Source organism: Triturus cristatus, chromosome 11 (assembly GCF_964204655.1).
Source record: "Triturus cristatus chromosome 11, aTriCri1.1, whole genome shotgun sequence".
NCBI lineage: Eukaryota > Metazoa > Chordata > Amphibia > Caudata > Salamandridae > Triturus > Triturus cristatus.
In genome coordinates this window covers 523792075-523812919 of record NC_140594.1, presented here as the reverse complement: position 1 = coordinate 523812919, position 20845 = coordinate 523792075, and the positions used below count along the sequence as shown (strand labels likewise).

General features: G+C 49.2%; 1 protein-coding gene across 1 annotated transcript in view; it reads left to right on the top strand.

Moving 5' to 3' along the window:
• LOC146784506 (zinc metalloproteinase-disintegrin-like VLAIP-B) overlaps nucleotides 1–20845 on the top strand; it is a 3216124-nt gene that overhangs the window by 88169 nt on the left and 3107110 nt on the right. The gene's annotated exons all lie outside the window — the stretch shown is intronic.

Here is a 20845-nt window from a genome sequence, read left to right as displayed (position 1 = left end):
CTTAAAATTCTACAAAAATACAAGTGATTCCACTTTAATGTGCACCATATCACAGGCTCACATGCTTTAACGTACCAACACGGCACTGAAAAAAGGATTTATTGCACAATTGCTCACTTAACCCCAGAATCACAGAACTTGGATGCTCAGTCATTCAACCTCCCAACAGTGATCAAGTGATCCCCACACTTGCTCTCTTATTAATTCTTCATGTGGAGTGGGTGAGTTAACGTAGCATTAATTGTGGAATTTTATTGTGCTTAGGCTTTGTGTCACATTCCATATATTGAAGTAGCCACACTGTGTGACTGCTTCGTTTTAGGTTTGGCGTTAGCCAATCTCTTTATTTCACTAAAATTATATCTATAATATACTTGAACGGGATTTCAGCCAGTCCTCTTATTCATTGATCTGTTATTGTGTCATTCACATTTTTCTTCTTCCCACTTCAGCATAAGTCATGGGGCAAGAGAACAGCTCACTTTAGCCGTTGGCTAACATCAAAGTGAGTGATAGCATTCTTCCATTTCACAAGGAGCACATGCGCACACAAACTAGTTCCCATCAGTGCCATTGACTACTATGGCAATGTGTGCTTTTTTCAGTTATTTTTCTTTTAGTCACTGTTTTCATTAGAACACCCAGCAGCTTCTCAAACAATAAATCTTTCATAAAAGCCATAACAAAACAAAACATCACGACATTCACGGTGCCATTCTTACCTCAGATCAGGATCACGATGTTACCACCATAGAGACACCTCCTCCTCTTCCAGAGACTACTCTCCAACATTGTCCGACTCACCAAAAGCTTAGTCCTCTCTGATTGATGACATTAATACCTTTCAAGAGGTCCTGGTCCGTGGTGCAACTAAACTGAACATTCCTATGGAGAAGCCTTCTCCATCAACATCTGTTATTTTTAAACACTCCATCAACGTACGGTGTCTAGACTACTACTTCCTTTAGTGCCAGGCCTGCTTGATCCAGCCATGGAGTTGTTCCTCACGCCGGCAGCGGCAAAATCTGCACTGTCAAGGCTCATCAAGAAGTACTGCCCACCTGAACAGGATCCTCTGTTCTTAAGGTTTGATCCTCCTCCTGATTCAGTGGTAATTCTGGCTGCGCGAAAGTCTCACACTACTTCTCCATCTGCGACATCTTCCCCCAATAAGGAAAGCAAAACGATGGACTCATCAGGACGCAAGATCTGCAATGAAAGCAGTCAGTGCCAAGGCCCTCTTGGGAAGTTATGATCGCTCCTTGTGGGACTCAATCTTGCACTTCGCAGACCACCTCCGTAAAGAACATAGGCAAGATTTCCTAGAAATAGTGCAAGAAGGTGCGATGGTCTCCAATCAAATAATCAGCGCAGCTGCAGAATCCTTGCTCCTGGCTGCTCATGGCCACTGCCATGGAATATCCCTACGTCGGCACGCGTGGCTACGCTTAACATCTCTGAAACCAGACGGCCAATTACGTCTACAAAACTTACCATTTTCTGGCTCCACTATTTTCGGTTCACACACTGACGACGAGATATCACGTATGAAAACAGAGATGGATCCCTTAAAAGCGGTGGGGCTAGAGAAATCAAAAGAACAGCAATGCTCTCTTTGTCCCTACCACCGACGTTTCTCCGATCAGAGGGTTCAAACCCCTCAATGGCAATCAAACCGATCACAACAATACCAGCGGTAGTACCAACAGCTCAAACCACAGAGCAGTCGTAACTCCCAACAAACGACTTAAGGAGGACAACAACCCGCTGCACCAAAACCATGGATCCTCACTTCCCCCTCTTCTGTTACCGACTCCGGTAGGGGGAAGCATTGTAAATTATCTGGCAGAGTCGAAAAGCATCCCAACAGACGCCTGGGTCTTGAATATTGTCAAACATGCCTATTGCCTCAGATTCACTGCCCCACCTCCTTCTATTCCTCTGAAGGCATCCGCGTCTTCCCCTAAAGCTCTTACAGGAAGAAGTCCTCATCCTGGGCCACAAAAAAGCGGTTGAACCTGTCCTGTGAAACCAACACGGTCAAGGTACCTACTCCCGATACATCCTAGTGCAGAAGAAAGGCAGACTCAAGTTCAGGCCGATTATCGACCTTCGCATCGCAAACAAGTGGATCAGAATGGAAAAATATTCAGAATGTTGGCCTTACATCAAATTTATCCACAACTTCAAAAGGGAGACTGGCTCTGTGCGATAGACATACACGATTCCTATTTTCACATTTCAATAACAGTCTCATCGGAAGTTTCTCAGGTTTGATGTGGGACACAATCACTACCAATATGGGGCTCTCCCATTCGGCCTCGAGTCAGCATCCAGGACATTCTCCAAATGCATTGCTGTGGTGGCAGTGCATCTTCGGAAACAAAACATCTTTGTATATCCTTACCTGGACGATTGGCTGATCAAATCAGCCACATTCTCGGAAGCCCAAAAACATTTTCTAAGGACGTGCAATCTGCTCTATCGCTTGGGTCTACATGCCAATATGCAAAAATCCACGGCAACACCTGCTCAGACTCTACATTACTTAGGATCTACCATCAACACACTACAGGAAAAGGTGTTTCCTTCGGAGGAACAACGGTTATCCATTCTTCAAAAATGTCACAAAATGGATAACCCTTCCATCAGTACGCATAGTCTCCTCTCTCCTCGGCTCAATGGCCTCCTGCATATTCCTGACTCCCAACTCTTGCCTCCATATGCGTCCTCTCCAGGAGTGTTTAGAGGACCAGTGCAACCAATTCTCGTGGAACTGGGAGGACAAGATGACACTATCAACTAATAAAGTGGAATCTCTTCAGTGGTGGTGCTCCGAGGAAAATCTCCTGTGCCAAATGCCCTTCCACCCACTTCGGCCGACACAGACAGTAGTCACAGATGCTTCACTGCTCGGCTCGGGGGCACGTATGGATCGCTTACAGGTACAGGGTGTTTGGTCCCCCAGAGAACAAAAGTATCACATCAACCTTCTAGAACTTTAAACAGTACACCTGGCTCTCAAGGCTTTTCACCCATCATTCACGACCAACAGCCTGCTTGTTCAAACGAACAATACAACCACCATGCACTACCTGAACAAGCAGGGTGGACAAGGTCTAGACCTATTGTCAGCAATTTTCTAAGAGAACACTTCGAGACAGAGAAAAGATAGCTTCATGCCTTGTTGGAGAGAGGAAAAGGCTCAATAGTGGCCTTGGGAGCAGCCATGCTTTTAAAGAGCCCTCGTTTCATGTAAAATCGCACAGATCAACAAAGAAAAACACCGTCGTTCTGCTTCTCCGGCATCAAAAAGTTGGCAGATACCTGACTGTTACCTTTCAGCATCGCCGTCGATGTTACAATTCCGTCCTCGGTTCGGTACTCCTCAGGATTCGAGCGATGCAATAAGGTGTCCACCTCTTGATATCCCCAACTCCAGCAATTATTACACGGAGGATTAGAGCAATCAAGTGAGGGAAGCGTAGGAAGGGAACATCGGGGAATAGAATCTGAAAGATAAATAACACCACAATGAAATACAATGGCATGCAACACTACTCTCATAAATTCTCGCTAGATAGGTTGCTACCTTGTTCTTGTCACACCATCCTTCAGACTTCATCGTCTCTCTTGTTAACGGGGGTATTCCATCATACCGCAATGCACTACCAAAACATAACACAGAAATTAACTCCCTAGCCACATACACCCAGTGGAACCTCAGATCCCTCTGGACGAACACCCACCAAGATGAGCAAGAGAAGGTGGTGGCAAGACTCTGTATGCTGGAGCATATGCCACAGATGGGTGAAAAGGGGAGCGCTCAGTAGTTAAAAGCCTCTATATTGATCAAGGAGTCTAAGCCTTTAGGTTTTATGCACCAAAGTTTTGCTGTTCCCAATAAATAAATGAAGGATTGCAAATGAAACAATGCTCAGAGGTTAATCATGGAGCGTGTAGACTGCCGCTCAATAGTAGTCCATATCTGAAAGAAGCATTCCTCATGGTAAAGTCATGCCTGTCGCATTAGCGCGGTTCAATCACTGCACAGGAAGAAATTATAGATATTGAGTCTTTGCTGCGAATGTCTCCTGCTTAGGAGCTTTGAAGTAAAAAAAAATAAATGCACAGGTTGCTGAAAACACTAGCGTGGAACACCGCTCTTGCCCGTGAGTTCTATTTGAAGCAAACAACTGAAAATGTCACAATAGCGCCTGCGCGAATCACCGCTTCTGCCTCGGAGCTCTTAGTGAAACATACAAACGAAATGTCGAGGAAGCGCCAGCGCGGATAACCGCCCCTGTCTCTGAGCGCAAGTACTTATCTAACTTCTCCCGTCACAGCTGCAAGGAGCTGGGTTCAGGCGCCAGCTGCATCTCGGTTGCTTCTTCTGAGCTGAGCAACCCTCTCGGGGTAGAACCGAAGAGTCCTGGATTGTTTTGTCCTCACGAGACACGGGGAAAACCGGAGGCTTCGCGTCCGCGACTTCTCCTTTGGAAATGGAAAGTAATTGACAGAGTCGCCTTCAGGAATTACGCAGGTCTTCTCGTGCACGTCGTGTTCTTTTAAGGACGCGACTCCGCCCCTTTTGTGGATGCGTTATGGGGGTTGTAGGCCTGGTAGGCGCTTTGCCTGAATCCTGACAGTCGACGTAGGAAAAACATACACGGCATGTGATGACGTAGGCCAGATCGCCGTAGAGGCGGGCAGAGCCTCCGCCTTCAGACGGCAAGTTGACATCGAGACACATTGCGTCTAGCTGGGAGTATGTCGAAGTGGAGAAGCGTATGTAGACGTCGAAGAATGGTACGATGACTAAAAGACTCCTGCGTCTCCTTTCACCGACGTCGATGCAACGGTTGGTGTCCAGAACTCTGCCGACATCGCTGCAGGCATGGTCGGCGTTGAGTGTTGAGGTCGAAGCCCCTCCACAGGCGATTAACGTCAAGGACCCCTCACAGTGACACAGGAGGTCGATATCGAGAGCAACACAGTCAGTGTCACAGGCTCCCGTCCGACGTTCGACGTCGAGAGACATCTCCACAGTCTTCCCCCCTCGTTGTGAATGGAGGTACCGAGAAGGCAGAGATCGACATCGAGGGAAGCATCTTCTCCAGGCATTAACATCGTGCAAATCACGCCAGAGGGATCTCCAGTTACTGGGAAACAGACACCTCCAGTTAACCTTTCTGCAAGATGGTTACAAAGTGTTCGGCATTGGAGAGTTCCACCTAGAAGTCCAGGTTCAGACTTCTCCCAAACGTACTCTCCCTCCAGAATCTCTGCTGGTCCTCCATCTGCAAAGTCTATGGGAAGATCTCCACATAGATTACCAAGGAGAACTTGGTCTCCTCCAGCTCGACAATCTCTATCTAGGACACCACTTAGACAGCCGAGATCTCGACTTTCCTCCAAGTCTTGAAGTAGGCGAACATCACGGTCGTGGTCCACATCATCAAGTTCATCTGTGAGCGACTACTCACCAACCCTGTCTGCTACCCCTCCAGCTAGGATGTTTCCAGTTGGTGACATGATCACCTTTAATGAAGTCTGTTATATCTTGGTACAGTGTGTTTCTTCCTATTTACTTCTCCACCAGTGGAACACTGGGTGATGATGTCATGTGGAATGTTGATCTGTGAAACACACAGTTGGAGATGGGCTGAGCGCCTGGCTGGCTGCTCCTGGTGGGGCTCTTTACTGGTTAACTCTGGCTCTACACTGGCTGTATACCTGATCCTGTAACTAACCTGAATAAATCATCTTGAATCATACCTACCAGTGTGGACCTGATTACTACATATTTTTGGCGACAAATTGAATTTTTCTCATTTGTAGAAAGGAGGATGGGAAACAAGTTAGGTTATTTGTTTCTTTAAGACCTTTGCTTGTTTTCTGTTTCCTTAAGAATTTTGCTTGTTTTCTCTTTTTCTATCTTTGCTCTGTTCGCCCTTGAATCTTTCTATTTAGTTTGGTTCTTCTGAGCTCTTTATTTGATTCTTAATTTCTTTGTTTGGTTATTCGTTTGGATGGAAGGAGGATATGTTATATCTTGGTACAGTGTGTTTCTTCCTATTTACTTCTCCACCAGTGGAACACTGGGTGATGATGTCATGTGGAATGTTGATCTGTGAAACACACAGTTGGAGATGGGCTGAGCGCCTGGCTGGCTGCTCCTGGTGGCGCTCTTTACTGGTTAACTCTGGCTCTACACTGGCTGTATACCTGATCCTGTAACTAACCTGAATAAATCATCTTGAATCATACCTACCAGTGTGGACCTGATTACTACAAAGTCCTCTGCAGAGGTGCGAATAAGTTGAACATTGACATGCCTGCTTCTTCATCGGTAATATTAGAGACACTACACCATAGGTCCTCAGCAAGGCCTTTACTTCCTCTGGTTTCTAGGCTGCTTGAACCAGCACTTCAGATCTTTTTAACTCCAGCTGCGGTTGGGTCAGCTCCTCCACACATTTCAAAAAAAGTAGAAGACCCCTGACCAGGATCCACAGTTCCTGCGCACAGATTCACCACTGGATTCTGTTATAGTGGCAGCAGCCACGAAAACACAACCTGGAGCAACATCCTCTTCAGTCCCTCCTGAGAAGTAGATTAAGCACATAGACTCTCTGGGAAAGAAAATGTGCAATACCTCGGCATCCTTCATGAAGGTGGTTAGTGCCTCGGCACTTCTGGGGAGGTTCGACATGTTTATGTGGGACTTTTTGACCAGATTCACAGAGAAGCTGCCCAAGGAAGACCAGCAGAGTTTTCATGAGATTTTGCAGGAAGGTGGTCTTGTTGCAAACCAGGTAATTAGTGCAGCTGTGGATGGATCGGATTTGGCAGCTCATGGATATTCCTACGGCATTTTTGCCAGATGTTCTGCTTGGTTGTGCTCATTGGCCTTAAAGCGGCAGCACAACGCCGGATTATGGATCTTCCTTTAAATGGTACTTCCTTGTTTGGCACTCATGCCGATCACGAGATATCCAATATGAAATTGGAGTTGGACACTATGAAGGTAGTCGGCCTTGAGAAGTGCAAGGATTTTCAACTCAAGTACTGATCCTACGTCCGTCAGTTTTTCCAACAGAGGGTTCAAGCCCCTCACTGGTTGACGCAGCAGCAACAATCCAGGTCGCAGTGCCATCAGCGTTGACCAGGTCGAGGAACGGGAGCTTCAAGACAGACACCTTCCTCAACAAAACAACCTGCAAAACAATGAGCACTGGTTTCCCCCATCTCCGTTGCCTACTCCGGTGGGTGGGGGGGGGGGGAAGAGTATCATGTTTCACCTGGACGAGTAGAGAAAGATCACAAAAGACAGTGGGTACTCAATATTGTGCAGAATGGTTACTTGCTCAGATTCAAATCTCCATCAGTACCACCTCAGGGAAGGTATGTCCAACAACATCACTTGTTACAGGCAGGTGAACATCCTGCTTAAGAAAGACGCTATAGAATCAGCTCCTTTTCCTCAACAGAGACAGGGAATTTATTCCTCTACTTTTTGGTGCAAAAAAGAGGTCCTATCCAAGAGTACAGACCAATACGCGACCTTAGACTTTGAACATGTTCATCCGCAAAGAGAAATTTCGGATGTTAGCACTGCACCAGATTTTTCCTCAACTCCATCAAGATGACTGGATGTGCTCCGTAGATCTGCAGGACACTTATTTTCACGATCAAATTTACAGAAAACATTGGAAAACCCTGCGTTTTCAGGTAGCGTTTCTACATTTCCAGTTCAAAGACTTCCCATTTGGGCTTGATTCAGCCCCCCGTACGTTCTCAAAATGCATGGCAGCAGTAAGGGCTTTTCTTTGCAAGCATTAGATCTTCGTCTAAATGTATCTGGATGTCTGGTTGCTGAAAAGCTCGTCACCCACTTTCCTGCAGAATCACCTCCAAGTTTGCATATGAGTGCTAGGCTATCTGGGCCTGCAAATCACCTACAAGAAGTCGATTTTCAATCCGACTTAAAGGATCTATTACCTGGGTGCTTCTCTGGATACCGTAAGTGCAAGCTTTTGCCTTTCAGAGCAGAGGTTATCCTCAATACACAAAAAGTGCTGCACACTCCTCTGCTCTAGTCATCCCACGGTCGGTCAAGCGTCTACACTTCTGGCCTCAATGGCATCCTGCATCTTCATCTTTCCAAATGCCAGACTAACAAATGCGTCCTCTGCAGCAAATTCTGGAGGACCAGTGGTCACAAGTATCGGGCCACTGGGAAGAATTTGTGGTTCTCCCTCAGTCAGCCAAGGATTCAATCAAATGGTGGATAAAATGATCGCATCTGCTGGAAGGAGTTCCTTCCCATCAGGATCTTCCCAGTCAGACAATTGTCATGGACACTTGCCTTCAGGGTTAGGGGCCTCACATGGGTACTCTTGAAGTACAAGGACTCTGGTTCGAGATGGAGCACGGGTACCATGTCAACTTACTAGAGCTGTACTTCTTGCACTCAAGTCATTGCTTCTGTCCTTTTGCACTTGTTCCCTGTTGATTCAGATGGACAACACCACAACCATGTATTATCTGAACAAACATGGAGGAACTAGATCGCGACCCCTCTCACAGGAGGCTCAAAGCATATGGAAGTGGCTTCTCACAAGGAATTTAACCATTTCAGCAATTCATCTCCCAGGTACTCTCAACGTCCATGCAGACTCTCCAAGTCAGAACTTTGTTGAAGCTCACCACTTGGTGCTAAACGACGACGTCTCACATGACCTTTTCCATTAGTGGGGTGTTCCAGACATCAATTTGTTTTCAGCTGCAACAAACGCAATATACCCAGTCTCCATATCCACGTTTCACCAACAAGGCTCCAGAGGAAATGAGCTTTTGATAAAATAGTTGCAGACATTACTTTACCCTTTTCCACCAATTCTACTCATTCCTCTGGTGATCAACAAGTTCTACAGGGCCAAGACCAGAATGATACTGATTGCACCAGAGTGGCCTCGCCAGTGGTGGTATCCGGGTCTCCTTCAATGATCCGAGACCCCACGCAGGAGGTTACCGTGCCGACCGAACTTACTACCTGAACACAGGGGAAGGTGTTCCACCCCAACCTCTCACTCCAGATTGACAGCATTGCTCCTGAGGTCCTTCAGTAGGGGCATCTAGATTTGTCCGAAGACTGTATGAAAATTCTCAAGGAAGCAAGAAGACCATTCACTAGAAAGTCGTACGCTTTCAAATGGAAGCGGTTTTCTTATGGTGCATCAATAAAAATCATGATCCAATTCTGAGTCAGGAGCAGGTTAGTTTACCATACCTACTGTACTTAGCCTAATCAGGCCTTCAGTTTTCTTCTTTAAAGGTCCATTTAGAGGCTATTGCAGCATGCAGCAAATCTCCTACACAGGTTTCCTTCTTTCAGCTACTTGAGGGTTTAAAGCAAGTCTACCCACCAATCAGATCCCTGTCCCCTCCATAGGAACCTAACATTGTTCTTGCTAGATTGATGGGGGCGCCATTGGAACCTATTCATAAATCTTCCTTGCGGCATTTGTCATGGAAAGCCGCTTTTCTTTAGTGACTATCACCTTTGCTCACAGTGAGAAACAAGTTCTGTTCTGTAAAGAACCTTATATCATTTTTCATGCAAACAGGGTGGTCCTTAGAACTCATCCGAGTTTTCTACCTAAAGTAGTCTTGGATTTTCATATTAACCAAACACTCTTCCTACTTTTTTCCCAAACACTTCAAATCCTCTGGAAAGGGCTTTACATTCACTAGACCTTAAGTTAAGAGGGTTCCGAGGCTCTACCTAGACAAGACCAAGGCGTTAAGGAAATCAGACCGCCTGTTTGTAAACTGTGGTTCTGTGGTTAGGCACTGTGCACTGAGTCCAAACAATCTTTAATGATAGTGTTTAGGTCCTTGAAAACCAGAGCTCTTGAGGGGTAGATAGTGGAGAGCAGCGGAGGCTTATTCAGAAGGGTGTAAAGCGTGTATATTTACCACTATAGTCAGTCAGCAAACTTACACATCAAGAACCATACCAGGTGAGTATTAAAATACTTTGTATTTATTAGCACACATTAGACACTAACTTGGTCTATCTCCTGCCCGAATATATCAAATACAGGCAAGAAATACTTCAGAAACTGATAAGAATAGAAAAAATGTATAGGCCCCTATGGGGGGGGGCGAACAATATACTAAAATAGTGGAATGTGAAATCTTCACCAAAACGGGACTAATACCCAATAATGAAGGACCCCAGGGGAAGCACGGAACCACCCAAGGTGAGTAGCCAGAGACCCCACGGCGCCCAGGTGCAGAGTGGTTACACAGGGACAGACTCCATAGGATAACACAGGGTAAGTCGTGATCGAATGTTTATGGTTCTAGGACCCTTCCCAAAGGACCCTTAAGGAACTACTTGGATCAGGTAAGGTTGGAGAGTCACCCCACCTGTGGATACACAGGAAATCTGCATCTCTACACCAGGGAACACAGGTGTATAGGGGAGAAGTGGTGTCTGAACCACTCGTTGATGCCATTGGAGGATCGTGGAGGATCAGCAGCTAGAGTCCCATGGACAAGGCCGGTGGAACCAGGACATGGAATCCAGATGAGAAGGACATGAAAGCAGAGGGGACAATGTCCAAACCACCTGGAGGTGACCAGGAGACCCAGAAGCACAATACTAGCCCTTGTCGGGGGTTCTTGCTGTAGCACAGTGTGGTGGAAACAGCAGCTGTAGAGACCATGCAATTATGCATGAGCACTGGAGCCGTCCATGAGCTGTCCCACGCCGGTTGACGAGTGCAGAATGGTCAGTGGCCGACAGGACCACCAACAAGCCTTGGCAAATGCAAAAAACGGTTTGCGGGAGAAGATACTGTGAGGTCTGTGAGGCTAACCCAGCAAGGGTAAGTCGGAGCCGGCCATCAGCATGCAGGGGAGCCAGCAGGAATTGATGGAGCACCCTGAAGGACAGCACACAGGAGATGAAGGCCCACAATGCAGACGGCGCAGGCCGAATGTCGTTCTTGGAGCTGTACCACGCTGGAGGCAGGGGCTTCTTGGAGCTTGAAGATCTTTCGTGAAGAGGCCCAACAAGACTTGGCTATGGCAAATATACGCTTTGCCGTTGGAGGCGGTTCACGTCGAGGTCCCCGCCACAGTCACACAAGAGATCGACATCAAGAGCAACACAGTCTGTGTCGCCGGCTCCAGTCCGACGTTGGACGTCGAGAGAAATCTCCACTGTGTTCCCCTCCTCATTGGCAACTGATGTACCGGGAAGGCAGAGATCAACATTGAGGGAAGCATCTTCTCCAGGCATTAACATCGTGCAAATCACACCAGAGGGATTTCGGGTTACTGGGAAACAGACTCCTCCAGTTAACCTTTCTCCAAGATGGTTACAGGGTGTTCGGCATTGGAGAGTTCCACCTAGAAGTTCAGGTTCAGACTTCTCCCAAACATACTGTCCCTCCAGAATCTCTGCTGGTCCTCCACCTGCTACGTCTACGGGAAGATTTCCACAGAGATCACCAAGGAGAACTTGGTCTTCTCCAGCTCGACAATCTCGATCTAGGAGACCACTTAGATGGTTGAGATCTTGACTTTCCTCCAAGTAAGGGGTCAGTGGCACAGGTATTCCATCAGTCAAACTGGATATTACACAAATACTGCACCCCAGTTCATAAATGGATTCTACTGGGATTCAACAAATGCATTAATTTTTATGTATGTGTATTCCTAGTTTTTCTTCTCCCCCTACCCCCGGCTCTTAGTTTTTACATCAAGGATGTACCTATATTCTCTCTTTCTCAGTTGGAGAACCCTGTTCCCACCTCTCGAGTTCTGCGATATCTGTTTGATGGCAAAGTATCTCAAGAGGGAGCTGTTGGATAAATGGTACTCTTGAAAATGCCTGGCTATGGGGTAATGCATGTCTTTGGTATTTATTGCCCTCATATGTTCAAGTATCCTTTTCTTGACCATGAAAGTGGTACTCCCAATGTACCTAAGGTCGCATGGGCATTCCAGAAAGTAGATTACGAAATTGGAACTGTGCTTCAGGAATTGGGTGATGGTTTTTTTCCCCTCGGTGTCTCATAGGTTTTTTTCATGAAGCTATTGCGACGCGCCTTGCAGTGTCCGCAAGTGAAGCACCCATGTAAGCTGTGTTATGTCAGAGAATGTTTCAGTATAATGTCTCCTTTCGCTAGAATTTTGCATAGACTGCGTCCTTTTCTGTAAATGACCCTCGGACGAGATTGTATATTTTGTCCTCTTATTGGGTCACTTGTCAGCATATGGTCAGTATATTCCAATTCTTAGTGAAGATTTTAAAGCTATTGGTGTTGTATGTAAGAATGACCCTGGTGGAACTTTCTTCCAAGTCTATCTTTGTTTCTTTTTTCTCCTCTAGTGTCTCACTTCTAGTGATCTTGCTTACTTTCTCTATGGCTTTGTCAAAAACCCACCCGGGGTAACCTCGTTCTCTGAATCTGCCAATCATGTTGGCCTGTTCAATGAGATTGGCCTCATCAGTGCTGCTGTTTCTTCTTGCTCTCAGCAGTTCTCTGTAGGGAATGCTCTATTATAGAGTTTCTGGATGACTGCATGGAGAAGACTATTGCCAGCTGTTGCTTTGCGATGTAATTCAGTAAATATGGTGTGGTCCTGAATGATAATTAGGACATCAAGGAATTTAACAGATTTCTTGCTAATGGAACATGTGAGTTTGAGATTGTGATTGTAACTATTTCTGTTGAGTTTTTAATGAGTTCCACAACACTGGCTTCACTGCCCTTCCGTATGATGAACAGGCCATCAATATAGCGTAGCCATTTAACGACTACTACCTTGGCAGGTTAGCAAAACCGGTACAAGTGGTTAAAAGTGTGTATTGTAAGGTAAATACCCTCGTGTAACACCAGGGACACACTGTTGTGATAATACACTGTCTATAGTTTGCACAAACTACATTTTAATTCATGTGTGCGCTCTTTGGTTTCAGCACGCTGTTGTTGCCTCCAAGAAAATAATTTACCAGTGAGCAGATTATTTCTTGATGCGGTATATCTAATCACTCGAGAGTACTCTGGGGTACTCATGAATGTGCCAGGGATCCAACACCTTGCTATTATCCTGATGGCCTCCCGAAACGTTCGGAGGCCGGTAGCAAACCCACTGCGATGTGCCACTGTCTGCTAGCCAGAGATGCGGGTGAACCCAGCTGATGCAGACGAAAAAAGGGGGTGAAGCAATGCGCGTCCTCAGACTCGAGCCCCCCCCCCCACTGCACCTGTACACCTCTTACCAGATCGCACCTACCTCTGGTAAGCGGTCATGCACTGTTCTGGATCACGTTTCTCCTGATGGCAAACATTCTTCATCAATCTTTGCTGTATCAGAGTGACGGATGGCCGTTGGATAACTCTGTATACTTCTGTCCGCAAAGAGCTCCTTCCTATCTCTGGGGCCCGTTGACAGGTGGTGTGCTGTGCCAGTGGAGCACGCTGGACAGTTTAGATAAGTCGCCAATTATTTTTTTTTTTTAAACTTTTTATTAACATTTTCACTTCCAACCTTTACTGCATTACCATCTCGTGCTTCACAACGTACATTACATCTTGTTTGATTACATGTGTATTCTACATTAAGGACCCCTTTCAGGTTTTTCATTACATTGACACCTGTCTCTTTCAACACACCCCCACATCCCTCCCCCGAGCTCTCTACACGCCCCTCTATTTGTCGGAATTGTCTGATTGTGAGTCGTCCTGTGGAGGATCGCAGATGTTGCACCGATATAGATTCCACTTCCCCCATATCTTATTCCATTTTTTGGGGCAGCCTCTGTGTACGTATACTGCTTTTTCGGTTACCATCAGTTCATCCATACCACTGCACCATTTTCGGAGTGTCGGGGCTTGCCGGGCTCCCCACTGCTGCGCTATATCCCTTTTTGCTAAGGCCATCCCTAGTGCTACCCATGTTTGTACTGTCTGAGTAATGTCAGCTGCTTCCCAGACATTCAGAATGCAGCCCCGCGGTTCAGGGACCAGGGTTACTCCTTTCACCTGCGCCATTGTGCGCACTGTTGCTTTCCAATAGTTCTGGATGGCGACACATTCCCATAGTATGTGCCAGAACGTGCCCTGTTCCCCGCACTGTCTAACGCAAAGCGGCGTATCGGTTCTGTGTAATTTGTGTAGTAGCGTCCTTGTGTAGTAGGTGCGATGCAGTATCTTTAGTTGTATCAGTTTAAATCGTGCCGAAATCGCCACCTCCCTGGGGGACGCTAACGCTTCCTGCCAATCCGCCTCATCCAGCTCCCCCACGTCAGTCTCCCATCTAGCTTTTAGAGTTTGCGTAGGGTCTGGCTGGTTATTTATGATTTTTTTGTAAGTGAGTGATATGGCTTTCTTCGCCATATGGTCAGTAAGGAGCCTGTCCTCGAGTGGTGAGGATTCAGGCAATTTTGTGCCTTGGGGTATGAGTGCTGTCAATGCATGCCTTATCTGTAAGTATCTGAACTTCTCCGAGTTTGCCAATCCATAGCTCTCCTGCAGCTGCGTGAATGTAATGGTCTCCCCCTTTTTCCACAGGTCCCCCACCCTCGAAATACCGATCAGGTCCCATTGTCGGAAACCCTTTGTGTTCTTGAGCCTCCCTAGTTTGTTGGTATCCCAGAGCGGTGTCGCCTGCGTGATGACTCCTTCCCACCCCAAAGCCCTCTGGACTTCATGCCAGATCCTGACTGTATGGGCTGTTGGTCCTATGAGATGTTTGTGCTGATTGGTGTTGTATAGTATCCCCATAAGATTATCCGCCCCCAGCAAATGTCTATCCATGCGATAGGCCGGGTCTGCCTGGTCCGCGTGAAGCCATTGGTTAATTACTGACAGGTGTGCGTTCCAGTAATAGACCCTAATGTTGGGGAGCGCTATTCCTCCGTCATACCAACCCTTCACTAGTTTGTGCATCGCGATGCGCGTCGCCTTGCCATCCCAAAGCAGCTTGTTAAGCTCATTATTTATCTCTCTGAAGTACGATGGGAGTATCGGAAATGGTGTGTTTTGCAGGGCGTACAGGAACCTCGGGAGTGCCATCATTTTAAAGAGGGCCGCCCTGCCCAAGAGGGTAAGCGGCAGTGCACGCCAGCCCTGCACATCTCTGCGGAACCGCTCCAGAGGTTTCTTAAGATTTTCAGCTATGAAGTGGGACTCATGCGCCGTGACATATATGCCCAAATATTTAAACCCATCCGATACTATCTTGGCCGCACAGTTTCGCGGGAGTCGAGGCTGGTCCCCTGCGAGTACGTAAATGTGCGATTTCGTCCAGTTTATCGTGTATCCGGACACCCGGCCGAACGCCGCGCAGATATCCATAAGGCAATTGAGCGAACGGGTCGGTGAGGCCAGATAGAGGAGCATGTCGTCTGCGTAGAGCGATACTCTGTCCTCCCAACCCGGCGCCCACTTGAGCCCACGGATCACTTGATCTTGGCGTATCCACGCCGCCAAGGGTTCCAGCACAAGTGCGAAGAGAAGCGGCGACAGCGGACATCCCTGCCGCGTCCCCCTGGCCATGGGAAAGGTGCCTGAGATTCTCCCATTGGCCACTACTTGTGCCATAGGTTTCGTATATAGTAGCTCCACCCATTTTATGAAGTTTGGCCCAAACCCCAAATGGTGAAGCACCGCGAATAAAAATGGCCATTCCACCATATCGAACGCCATTTGTGCGTCCAAGGACAGGATTATAGTATCTTCTTGAATTAGTGATTTGCGTGCCATGACACTATGCACTCCCCGCAGGTTCAACGCCGTATTCCGGTGCGGCATGAACCCTGACTGATCCGGGTGAACCACCGCCCTCAAATAAGGCTGTAGCCGCATGGCCAGCACCTTAGCTAGGATCTTTGCTTCCGCGTTGATGAGGGATATGGGCCTGTAGGACATGCAACTGTTTTTCGGTTTACCCGGTTTGTGTATTGCTACTATCGTAGCCAGGCGCTGGTACCCGGGAAGTTCCCCATTCTTTAGGCTATCGTTATACATGTTCAATAAGTGGGGCGTGAGGACCGTAGCCAAGTGTCTGAAGAGTTCCACCGGGATACCATTAGGCCCTAAGGCTTTACCTGTGTGGAGTGCGAGTATCGCCAGGGTCGTTTCTGCCTGCGTAAGATCTGCCTCAAGCGCGTGTACCGCTGTTGGAGCCAGCTTTGGCATTCGGATGTCGCGGAGGAAGGCTCTGTTATCGTCTATTGTGGCCGTGGCTGTCGGCGTGTATATAAGTTCATAATGTGCCGCCAGTTCCTCCACTATGGCCTGGGGGTCTGTGATTGCCTCACCATTTCTCGTGGCCAGCTCTGCTATCCACCTATTAGCCTTATCTTTTTTGTCTAACCAGGCCAGCAGTTTGCCTGCCTTGTCCCCTTGCTCGTACACTGTGTGCTTTGTACTCTGGAGTCTAGATTTTGTCTCCTCCCATACAAATGTCCTATACTCTTGTTGCGCCAGCTGCAGGCCATGCGTGGTGGCAACCGTCACGTCAGCGGCATGTTCCGTCTCCGCCCTTTGCAGATTCTCTTCTAACTGATGGAGTTGTTGGCGTTGGCGCTGCTTGTGGTGGGCCACAGATGATATGGCCTGGCCCCGCAGGACCGCTTTATAGGCTTCCCAGAGCACCGCTGGTGACTCCACCGTGTGTTCATTCTCATTGAAATAACGCTTTGTGGTGGTGACCAATGTTTTCTTGATCTCTTTGACTGTTAGATAATATGGGTAAATCGGGAAGAGCCTACGCCTGTCGGGGATGCCTGATGAGCAGGCGAGCAGTATCGGGGAGTGGTCTGATATTCCCCTGGGCAAGTGCGCCACCTCAGCTAGCTGGTCCAGCCCCAGCATCTGGGTAAAAATGTGGTCTATCCGCGACTCGCTGTTATGCACTCCTGAGTGAAAGGTGTACTGCCTACCATGTGGGAATTTCGCCCTCCAGGCGTCCGTAAGGCCTATCGTATCTATGAAATCCCTAAGTTTGGAACTGGAGCTGCTGGGCCCTCTAGGGGGACGCCTATCCACGGTCGCGTCAATTACAGCGTTAAAATCCCCTCCTATAATCGTCGCTCCTTGCGGAAGCGAAAGCAGGAAAGCTCCGAGGTCTGGTAGCGCTGTAGTATGCAAAGCCGGCGGGATATACACCGAAACAAAATTGTATAGTCTCCCTTCCCACTGGCCCGCCAGTGCCGCGAATCTGCCCTGTGCGTCGGCCCATGTCTGTTGCACTATCAGTGGACATCGCTTGTTAATCAGTATTCCCACACCCCTGGAGCCGGAGGTGAACTCCGAATGGACTCCCATGGTATATCCCCATCTATCTAGGGCTTTACACGTGGAACCTACCAAGTGCGATTCTTGTAATAGAGCCACCATCGGCCCTTTCCGTTTAATGTATTGGAGTACCAGCCCCCGCTTTATCTTGTCCCCCAACCCGTTGACATTCCACGACAGAACCGCGAGGCGTTTGCCGTGACTATTATGGGTGGTGACGTGCTGGGTGTCGGCCTTCCCTAAGGACTGTTTCCCGTCTGGTCCCATAGGCTATAGTGTCGTGTGTGCGCGCTGTGCAATGAACGTAGTGAGTAGCGTCTGTGTCGATATGTACCTTGCTCTTGGTATGCAGATGAACTTTGTGAAACAAAAACCCCCTGAAAACAACCCATCCCCCCCACCCCCCTCCCTGCTTCCCTGCCCGACGGATTCCAAACTACCCACCACCCCAACTGAGCAGAGTGCTTTACACCCCTAACTTTGTACTTGCGTGCCAGGGGGGAGACGCCAGTTGCCCCCAGTCTCATTCTCCCCCTCAGAAGTTCAGATATGTCCACGGCTGTAAAGACCTCTCCGTCGGTGCGGGCCCCTGGTTACAGCCTTCATCAAAATGGCATCAACCGCAGCCCTCGAAAGTCCCCTGTACAGCGCCAGGGAGAGTCTCCGGCGCGGAGGTCTAAGTCCGACCCCCATGGCCACCCCTCTGGGGCCGCACCGGTCGTTGTGCCAATGCCGCTGTTCTGCTGGACCCTGCGGCGTGTCCGGCATAGAGCGAGTTCTCCGGCCGCCCCCTGTCATGCCAAGTCCGATTCCTCCGCTCCATCCGTGGAGTGTCCCGGTCTTTGCCTTGCACCAGGACGTCCCGTGGTTTTCCGCCAGCCCTCTAACCATTCTGTTGCCTCCTTCGGTGACATGAAGAACCAAGTCTTGCCCTCCGCCTCCACCCTGAGCTTTGCGGGGAAGAGCATCGCATATTTCAATTCTCTCCTCCGGAGTTCTTTCTTTACCTCCAGGAAATCTCTCCGTTGCTTTGTCACCAGCTCAGTGTAGTCCGGGTATATTTCTACTTTGCTATTTTCTACTTGGAGCGGGGGAGCGACTCGCGCAGTCTGTAAAATGGCGTCTCGGTCGCGGAAGTTGAAGATTCTTGCCAATATAGGCCGTGGTGGGGCCCCCGGCCTGGGCGACCCTCCCAGCACCCTGTGCGCCCGTTCCACTGAGAAAAACCCCGACAATCCTCTAGGTTGGAGTTTAGTCTTAATCAGATCTTCAACAAACAAGTCCAGTGCCGGACCGCGTACTGTCTCCGGCACACCCACTAAGCGGATGTTATTTCGACGGGAGCGCCCTTCTTGGTCGTCCAGTTTCGCCTCCAGTTGTTTCTGCACCTGTTCCAAGGATCTCACTTTGTTTTGCAGCTGCGTCGTCTCCGTGGACAGGGTCGCCGTCGTGACTTCCACCTCTTTCAGCCTGTCATTCATCTTGGAGACGTCCGCCCGCAGCAGATTGATATCTGTGGAGATCGTGCCGATCGCTGTTTGCATTTGCGTCAGTGTGCGCATTACATCATGCAGGGTGATCTCTCCAGGCGGGCCGGCTTGTGTTCCGTCCTCTCCCTTCTTGGGAGTCTCCGGGATCCCCGATCTCTCTACGCGGTAGTCATATTTGTCTAGTTTTCCTGCCTGTGTCCCACGTTGTCCTTTCCCCCCCATGGTGCGTGTCCCTTCTCGCGCCGCAGTAGGCAGGCGTAAGGGAGGTCAGTAATCGCCGTTGTCAGACTGCGCCGGCACGGTCTGCGCTCGGCCCTCCGGTTTTCCCTCCCCTCCCCGCCGCCACCGGCACCGGGGGTCGTTGTCCTGCAGAGGCCTGCTCTCCCGAAGCCGCGGTACAGAGGCGCCACAGGGAGCGCCGTCGCCGCCCACTGTCGCGACTGCGTTGCTGTCTGAATTGCGTCCGCCTGCCTATCGGATAGGATTGCGAGGGGGGGCTTCTGGTGCGAGTCTCAATCCCCTTTGCCTGGTACCTAGTCTGTTGCCAGTCGCTCTGTGGCCCCGAGTCACTCTCCCACCACGCCTGTGGCCGGCTCTCCGAAAGGCATGCCCGGGTTCTTTGCAGCAGTGTTCCTGTGGGCCCGACCAGCCCGCACCCAGGGACCCACCCGGACCTCGGGCCGCCGCTCCGGTTCCCAAACAGCAGGGCCGATGTCCTCTCCAAAGCGCCCCAGAGTCTCAGGTACTGGTGGGTGGGGGGGGGATGGTCCGCCACCGCCTGCAGTCCCCTCCGGAGCACCCCCGTCTCCTGGCCCGGAAAGCTCGTCCCTTCTCCCCACCACGTACCCCGTCCAGCAGGCTTACTACTCCCCGGGGCGGCTCTCACCGTCGCGGGGCCCGGGTCCACTCCCGATGCGCCGTCAGGGAAGTGCCGTGCGTCAGGGGCCGCTGCTCCGGAGCCTGTCGCTACGCCTCGCCGCCCCCTCCTCCCGCGGGAGTTCGCGCTGGGCGCCGCCTCCTCGGCTCAGCTCGCCAACTTTAGGCCCCGGTCGCGGCCCCGGGAGGCAGGCCTCACTCCCGGTCTCACCGAGTTGGTCCCTTCGGCGGCCTCGACAGCCCCGAGAACCCGCCCAAGCGCTGCCGCTGCTTCCAGGCCGTCAGTAGTTGTATTCCGCCGTGGACGCGGATTAAGGACAGGATTGATGGGGCAAGATGTTAGGGAGCGCGGAGCTCACTTAGGCTGCGGCCATTTCTGTCGGCTGCAAGCCACGCCCCATAAGTCGCCAATTATTGATGAGAAAACTGTACTTGGCGAGGGTGTTAGTTATAGTTCCCTTAAGACACAAACTAAAGTTACCTGAAATAACTCAAACTATTATGCTGAATTTCTATGGTTTTGTGCTTGTAAAATCTGAACCTGACTATAATGTCCCTGAAACCTTTGTTTTTTTAGCGAATATATATGAATCTATCTATCTTATCTATCTATTACTGGCGGTCGCCAGTAGGTAGTTGTAGTTAGGACCTATTATCCATAGGAAATCCGCAACATTCTATTTGGAATAACTTTGGCGCCGGTTGACGAATCTTTGCGAAATTTTTAAAACTGGTGGGGCGCTCTGGTCCGCTCCTATCCTGAAAGTCTCGGGGTGATTCGTCAAGCGGGGGCAGAGACAAAAGGGGGGTCCCAAAACGTGTTTTCCCCATGCAATTTTCCATAGGAACCGTTAATCGCAGCTGCAGCCCGAACTGCTGAACGGAATTACATGAAATTTGGCAAAGAGGTAGCCCTTGGTTCACACTCGTGCCTTTTGGTTAAATGGTGTAAATCCGTTCAGTAGTTGCTGAGAAAATCAAAAGTAAAATCATAGATATATCTGGGCGGAGCCTAACCACACATCTCATCGTGAGATCTGATTGGCTGTCAGCACTTCATCCAAGAAGTGGTGGCAGCCATCTTGGGACCAATATACATGAAAGCACCTCATTAAAAAGCATTGCAGTTAATAGAAGGTTTTAAGACTTTAG